The sequence below is a fragment of the Pseudorasbora parva genome, chromosome 10, assembly GCF_024679245.1.
Source record: "Pseudorasbora parva isolate DD20220531a chromosome 10, ASM2467924v1, whole genome shotgun sequence".
NCBI classification, from domain to species: domain Eukaryota; kingdom Metazoa; phylum Chordata; class Actinopteri; order Cypriniformes; family Gobionidae; genus Pseudorasbora; species Pseudorasbora parva.
In genome coordinates this window covers 30,328,471-30,337,203 of record NC_090181.1, presented here as the reverse complement: position 1 = coordinate 30,337,203, position 8,733 = coordinate 30,328,471, and the positions used below count along the sequence as shown (strand labels likewise).

Genomic DNA, 8,733 nt, shown 5'->3' with positions numbered 1-8,733 from the left:
ACTCCCGTTTGTCAGATTTAGGCCACAATCAAGCCATAGCAACGCCGCATGTCAGCCATGAACAAAACGCATGAAGCAGAACTGGCCCACATCTGGCCCAGATAGCAAAACTGCTCTGGCCCAGATCCGGCCCACACTTGACACTTTCATCTGGCCCACTACCCGCGTGGAATGATGGCACTTGGGCGGTCCAGTCCCGTTTGTCAGATTTAGGCCACAATCAAGCCATAACAACGCCGCATGTCAGCCATGAACAAAACGCATGAAGCAGAACTGGCCCACATCTGGCCCAGATAGCAAAATTTCTTTGGCCCAGATCCGGCCCACACTTTACACTTTCATTTGGCCCACTACCCGCGTGGAATGATGGCACTTGGGCGGTCCGCTCCCGTTTGCCAGATTTAGGCCGCAATCAAGCCATAGCAACGCCGCATGTCAGCCATGAACAAAACGCATGAGGCAGAACTGGCCCACATCTGGCCCAGATAGCAAAATTGCTCTGGCCCAGATCCGGCTCACACTTGACACTTTCATCTGGCCCACTACCCGCGTGGAATGATGGCACTTGGGCGGTCCACTCCCGTTTGTCAGATTTAGGCCACAATCAAGCCATAGCAACGCCGCATGTCAGCCATGAACAAAACGCATGAAGCAGAACTGGCCCACATCTGGCCCAGATAGCAAAATTGCTCTGGCCCAGATCCGGCTCACACTTGACACTTTCATCTGGCCCGCTACCCGCGTGGAATGATGGCACTTGGGCGGTCCACTCCCGTTTGTCAGATTTAGGCCACAATCAAGCCATAGCAACGCCGCATGTCAGCCATGAACAAAACGCATGAAGCAGAACTGGCCCACATCTGGCCCAGATAGCAAAATTGCTCTGGCCCAGATCCGGCCCACACTTGACACTTTCATCTGGCCCACTACCCGCGTGGAATGATGGCACTTGGGCGGTCCACTCCTGTTTGTCAGATTTAGGCCGCAATCAAGCCATAGCAACGCCGCATGTCGGCCATGAACAAAACGCATGAAGCAGAACTGGCCCACAACTGTTGCCCAGATGTGGGCCAGTTCTGCTTCATGTGTAGGTATTAGATCCGGCCCAGATCTAATACCTTGCTCTGGCCCACATACCACATGGAATAATAGCACTTGGGCGGTCCGCTCTTGTTTGCCAGATTTGGGCCACAATCAAGCCATAGCAATGCCACATGTCAGCCATGAACAAAACACATGAAGCCGAAATGGCCCACATATGGCTCACAGTTAAATTTAATTCTGGCCTAGGTCCGGCCCAGATCTAATACCTTGCTTTGGCCGATATAAACCAGAACTGACCCTAATGTGGGCCACAGTTGGTCTTTTACACAATCCTCATGTGGCCCACATGCTGTTTGCCAAATCTGGTCCACAATCAGGCCATTGCACAATTCAAGTTACCTTTCTTTGTTAATGCTTTATAAAGTTTCAAAGCAGATTTACAGGAATAAACATGAAAATAATTATTTAATTATTCAAACAGAGTTAAATTCTGCAGTAAAGCAGCCCTAAAATGAAAATAGTGTCACAGCTGAAGTCAGGTCAGTGTTGATTCAGTTCTGTTCAATAACTGTGTAAGGTTCATCAATTATGAAATCAGTTCAATTTGCTATAAAGCAGCTTTGCAGAAAACATGATCCAGCGCAGTTCAATTCTCCTCCAATAGCATCAGTGCAATTAAATCAATATTATATAGACATTAGAAATACCATAGACATTTTGTAATTCTTGCTGCCAATGATACAAAAAAATTGTGCTTAGAAACAGTCTCTCTGACAGCGTGCACATGTCGTCAAATGAGGTGTCTTTCACTGCTTACTGCACTTTAGCAGTTTAAAATCCCTTGTTTTTTAACCATAATGCTTAAAAATGCAGGCAGATGATAAGATTTCATTACCACACAAGCAGAACAGCAACGTAACTCCGATAGAGATGATGGTCCAAAATCAGTAGCAGTTGATACATTTCTACCAGTTAATCATATCTACCAGTATATAGCCCACCCCTATTGTAGAATATTAAGCGTCCCAAACTAAGCAAGCCTAAGGCGACAGTGGCAAGGAACCCAAAATCCATCAGGTGACAGAAATGGAGAAGAAAAAACCCTTGGTAGAAACCAGGCTGAGTCGGGGGACCAGTTGTCTCTGGCCAACGAACATGGTGTGAATATGATTCAGGCTGCATTACAAGTCAGACTATGGATTGCAATAATTCAGAATATTTCATCTAGATCCACCAGCTTGAAGATCAGGATACAACATGCCGACATTGAAGCTGGCCTTAGGGGTCTGTGCAGAGGACAGAGGATCTGTGTTGATGGCTGTTAGCAAGTTCCTCACAGGGGATCCGTCTCTAGGAGTTGTCTAGTTGACATGTTATCTATTGACATTTAGGGCTGCGTTGATGTCTAGGTGCAGGTCCACCATCTGATCTGGATTTGGAGCAGATCCAGCTGACAATGGTAACCTCGGGATAAGAATGAAAGATTGTTAGCAAAGAATACACCAAATAAAACCATTACTGTACCTTATCGCTGCCATATTTATATAAAAATGTGTATGTCACTTTTATGTATATAGATTATAACATCCTAAACACTAAAATTAGGGTTTTATTGACATGATTTATTATTTTGTGTAAAAAATACTGAAAATTTGGCTTCCCAAACGTTGATTTTAATCGTGTCTGGATTTACTTTCAGTGCAGAAACAACTGCTGATCCTTGTATCATTTGGTTAATTTCTACAATTCAGAAAGATCAAACAGATCTTAATATTAATCTGCACAAGCGACAATCAGGTCAGTTTTGGGAAAGATCTTGGGACATGTGGTCTTCACCTCACAGCCGGTAGGAAAAAAATCGGGATAGGACTCAGAAATCATGTTCATGGGAGTGATTATTAACGTTTAGGGGTTTAACGATACACTCGTCACGATTAAATATGTATCTCGATACTGAACTCCCGACACGATATGTATCCCGATAAGCCGAAATAAAGTTTTTGTTTTTATTTTGTACTTTTTTATTGTTATTATATTATTATTTGTGTATTATTATCAGGACCCACAAATATTCCCCCATTGCATTATTATTAATTATATTTAACATTATGTTTTGTCATTGTATGATTCTATGTAATGAGATTATTAATGTAATAGTGTCACTGAAACTCTGTAAATTAAAAAACAAAAATCCCTCACGAATAACTCACACTTTCAATGCAGGCAGCATTGCTCATGCTCACTATGTCCTGCTGTTCCTGCTATTAATGCAGTATAAGAATGAACCATCTAAACTGCTTTGAATAATCATACTACTAAAACTAAATGTGATCTGGTGATTTAAATTATGTTTGCGCTTTTACTAAGGATTGCCGCTTTAAATGGTGTTTGCGCTTTGACTTTGGAGAGTGCCACTTTAAATAATGTTTTGCGCTCTCACTTTGAAGAGGGTCATTCCAGCAGTGCATGCATTTCAGATGATCAATGCAATCAATCACAGTTCTAATCGCAAGAAAGTGTCAAAATGGCCGCTCTCAAACTGTAAATGTTTAGCTCATCCAAGAATTTTAACTCACTCTCATGTTGTTTTCGCACGTTCCGCAATCATTTGAACGTCTGTGTTTACTACAGAATGTTCACTGTGTTAAAGCTACACTGTGTAACTTTTTTAGTTTATTCTTAGCTAAAAACACTTAGTTCTTTCAAAAATATGTGCTCATTAATGTATGTAATGTGATGTAATGCACTTCTTTCAAGTAATAAAGTATTCTCGTAAGTTTATAATATGCCATTGAAAATACATACGGGTGAGGGGTTCGAATGCCGGTCGTCATGTTGCCCCTCCATCTTAAAGTACAGAAGCAGAGCAGTAGCGAGTGTTGTGGAGCTGAGCAAGGCTGCTGGAGTGATTGTTAATGAGATGAACAACAAAAGCCTCACGAGCAGCGCGAAAAACGTTGATTATGCCATAGTCGCCGGCACTATTTCTGCTTTTCTGGTAATGAGTATGAGGTAACGCAGCTCTGTTTATCATATAACACATTTGAGTGAGTTTTAAATTATGTTATGACGTTACTCTGTGCGTTCACTCAGCGGCTGCTGTGACACTTGTTAACACTACAGTCGGAGTAAAGCGCATCAGCAGAATAAAACCAGAAACCGAGGGTTAAGAGATATGATGACATCGTTAGGCGACGCCCTCACACGTCCCGGTTCCTTGGTTAAAATAGCAATTTTCTCACGATTTACAAATAGTTGGAAACATTTGGGATATTGAAGGTTCTCAACTGAACAAAATATGTAGTATTGGCCTAGTGGTTTTGGGATATCTTACTGCAAATGTTACATAATGCTATTTTACAAATCTAGACGCACCCTAGCGGCAGCAAATCTAATTTGCCATGACTCTAAATACACTTCTGAGCTGTAAAAACCAAACTCTGGTCAGGCCAAACACATTGTGTGTAGAGCCAGTGGGCGGGGCTTAACATAATGACGGCAGAGAAGGTTCCGAGAAGGTTGGTTGTAGCGCTATCCTATCGCATGCAGAGGTAGTTTGAAAGACAACCGTTTATCCCGCCCCTCGGACTGAGCCCTGTCAATGGTGAGTTCCCAGAGCTAACTTCCTGATGTGGCTCTGGCTTGTCAGGCTAACTTAATGCAGTTTTAAGTGAACATTTGGGGAGCAGTTGGGGAAATGATGTGTAACATTATATTAGATCTGTGAATTAGGTCTTTATATTTATGTTAATGAAACAATAAAAGAAAAAAGGTAATCACTCACTGTTCTTAACTGAACTACATTTGTAGCTTTAATAATGTACAATTCATTTGTAATAAACACACTAAAGACTAAACATTGATTTTTATTTTATTTGATTATTTGTTTTTCTTTCCTAAAAAGTTTAGATAAGTAAAACACTACAATATCTATACAGCTCTGGGAGAAAAAAAAATTAAGAGACCACTGCAATTTTTTTCTTAAATCAGCATCTCTACAAGTATGGAAGCCTACAAGTATATTCTGGCTTTACTGGCATAGGGATACAGTGAGCGTCGGGTTGCTTCCATCCTTAAAATTTTAAAGATGGCGGTTCATAAGAACAACGTCAAGCAGCAGACATTGGGGACAACAAAGTTACAGACTGGCAGAGGGCGAAAACGACTCTACACTGACTGGAATGACCACCAACTCATTCGAATGTCACTCAACAACCATAGGATGACCTCAGGTGACCTACAAAAAGAATGGCAAAAGGCAGCTGGGGTGAAGTTCACGGCGAGAACAGTTCGAAACGGGCTGAAGTTGTGGAAAGGTAGAAAAAAGCCCTTCATCAATGAGAAGCAAAGAAGAGCCAGGCTGAGGTTTGCAAGAGACCATAAGGATTGGACTGTAGAGGACTGGAGTATGGTCATCTTCTCTGATGAGTCCAATTTTCAGCTTTGTCCAACACATGGTCTTCTGATGGTTAGACGGAGGCCTGGAGAGGCCTACAAGCCACAGTGTCTCACACCCACTGTGAAACTTGGTGGAGGATCGGTGATGATCTGGGAGTGCTTCAGCAATGCTTGAATTGGGCAGACTTGTCTTTGTGAAGGACGCATGAATTAAACCACGTACAAGGTTGTCCTACGCTCAAAAAAATGCTGGGTTAATAACAACCCAAGTTGGGTTGAAAATGGACAAACCCACACATTGAGTTGTTTGAAAGGGTCAATTCACTGGGTTCAAACAACCCAATTTCTGGGTTTGTCCATTTTCAACCCAACTTGGGTTGTTAGTAACCCAGCGTGTTTAGAGTGTAGAAGAAAACATGCTTCCTTCTGCTCTGACAATGTTCCCCAACTCTGAGGACTAGTTTTTTTTGCAGTGGTCTCTTAATTTTTTCCAGAGCTGTATATATATATATATATATATATATATATATATATATATATATATATATATATATATATATATATATATATATATATATATATATTAGGGATGCCACAATACTCAATATAATATTGAACCGTTAGGTACGCATTCATGGTTCAATATGCGCTGGTTTTGCATTTAATTAATTATTTCCATTTCCCCCCGTTTGAAATATTCCCATAGACAGTAAAAGAAATGGACAGAGCTATCCCATTGACTTCGATGGCGGAAAGTGAGATCAGTAAAGGAGCACTCATTTCCTGATGGCTGAGCGAACTGCGCAGGGTCAGACTGAGCTTGACGACGTAGACGTGACGTGAGCCCCCTGTCTGACAGCTGTAAGTCTTCTAGTAGTTGTGGAAAGTGAAATCTGAATCACGTTGTTTAAATATTTTCTCCCGTTGCTTTTGGCTCACTATGGGCTTCTCCCCATTCTTCCCCCTTGACTTTATCAGACTTTATGTCTCCTCGTCCCCCTGACTGTCTCATAGACAGTAAAAGATTGCCTGCGAGCGTCTCCTCTGGTCTATACGGTAATTTCTCAACTGTGCGACAGAGTCGCGTTGGTTATGACGCAATAGTTAGCCTATTTTTACAAAAACAGCTTCTGCGGGGCGATAGTGTAAGATACAAGGTAATGGAGCCTTTTATGCATTGTCGAGTTTCTTTAGAAATAAACAATGGACAAATGGAGTCTTTAAACGCCTCTGATGTAAAGTTATTCACTGTCAAAGAGACGCAAAAATGAATGGGAGTCAATTGGATGCTAACAGCCGGTGATGGCTTGGTTAGCAATGGTCTGATCAAGTCAAGGGAGAAGAATCGGGAGAAGCCCATAGTGAGCCAAAAGCAACGGGAGAAAATATTTAAACACCCTATGGGTGGAACGCTTTCCGAGCGCTAGATTACCCCTTGAATATTCCTCTTTATTTATTCTGCTCTTTTTTTAATGGTTTGCCTGAGTCTATGCGCTGATTTGAGCAAATATCCAATCATATGCACTAAAGTTAAGGGTGTTTACCCGCATTTACGTTTATACTCTACATTTATTCATTCAATTTCATACTTAAATGCTACTGTACATCTCTGAGCTGCCACTGTAAATCTTTATATATATTTATTTTATTTAATACAATACACTGGGAATGTGTATACATTTTTTTTATGTAAAGTTTTAAGTTTAAGTAAGGGTTTTCAAGTCTTTTAAGTAAAATAAAGAAAGAGTATTGCAATAAAAACCATTTTCTCCTTAACCTTTTTCTGTTCCTGTCACCTAAGAATAGAAGAGCACAAAAAAAAAAACCCCGAACCGGAAAACCATGGTTAAAAACCAAAGTAAGGTTATGTATTGAACCGTGGACTAACTGTATTGTTGCATCCCTAATATATATATATATATATATATATATATATATATATATATATATAGTTTCTATTACTGTTTTTTATTGCATATTTCTTCTAATTTTTATTAACAAAGATGAAATAGATGAGATAGACCTAACAAGTGAAGTGAAGTGTAGTCCCGGATTTACTCCAAATGATTACAAACAATTAGCAAAATAGACCGTGTAAATTACTTGCGTGTCCATTTTCGTTACTCCTTTTCTCTTCTCCCTCTGTCTCACTTGCAATTTGAAGCCATCTGTTGAAGTGGGATTCTACAGCTTACTCGCTTGCTCTGTGATCCTGTTGTTTCTGTAATACAACTAGTTAGTGCAGTTTAATGTCAAATTTAAGTACACAGAACTACAGAACTGACTGCAGGTTGGTATACAGTGAGTGAAAGTGAAATCATGCTGGTCTATGCTTTTTTTTCAGCAGAAGACAATGTGATTTTCAGTTCGAAGGACTTCTTTGTAACGTTAGTGATGGGAAGATCAGATAATTTTACTGACTTGGATCTTTAAATCATTTAGCAATCACCTCAAGTAGCGCAAACTTTGATAACAACTTCATATTTAAAATAAATAATAAAATAATGATAATAAAAACTATACATATTGCAGGCAAAATAACAAATTATGAGAAACAGATGATTCATTTAGGTTATTCTGGTAACGTTAGGCCTTGTTCATACTTTTGTCACGTGAGAGCCGCATAGACTAACGTTAGTACAGCAATGAAACAGACAGATATTAATATTTTATCACCATTTATTTAGCAGTTAGTAATTATCAAAAATCACGTGACAAATGTATGAAAGAGAGGTGAACTAACGATAATCAACTTGAATTGCTAACGTTATGTCACTTACAAAATCCTTCAGGTAATGGCAAAAGTTTTGAATTGACAAAATAACTAATGTTTGATAGCTAACAATTGTAGCTTTCATTAGCTAACGTTTTAATATCACATAACATGCAGTAAGTTACTCCAACTGAATATAACGAAGCAATCCCTAAAACGAAGCAATATTTTTTTTATTAAATCTTACCTTAACTTTCTTTGCCGTTTTCCACCGTCAAATCTCCAAACAAAAATCCTCCTCTGCAGCTCCGTCTTTTGGGCGCCTTTTCCGCGGCTATTTTTTAAATTTAAAGGGCCGGAAATAGGAACTCGAACCAGTTGATTTTAAATATATATATTCTAGCAAGGGATAAAAAATGTTTTTTGTAATGAAAGCATAACAAAAAAAAAGGGTTGAAAAAATTTGCCTTCAAAATAACAATAAAATGTTCTCATAGCAGGTTTTGCTGATTTGTCATTCATTTAGCCTACTCTTAAATGCATATCTCAATTAATATACTGACAGGTTATAGGACAGG

The 8,733-nt window shown here is 39.7% G+C and overlaps 1 long non-coding RNA gene across 1 annotated transcript; it reads right to left on the bottom strand.

The window, feature by feature from the left end:
* Positions 1–1,303: 1,303 nt before the first annotated feature.
* Positions 1,304–8,487, bottom strand: LOC137091432 (uncharacterized). Its single transcript, XR_010908088.1, has 3 exons — positions 8,403–8,487; positions 7,546–7,663; positions 1,304–2,508 (listed from the first exon to the last, which is right to left on the bottom strand). It is a non-coding gene; the product is annotated as an uncharacterized lncRNA (long non-coding RNA).
* Positions 8,488–8,733: the final 246 nt, after the last annotated feature.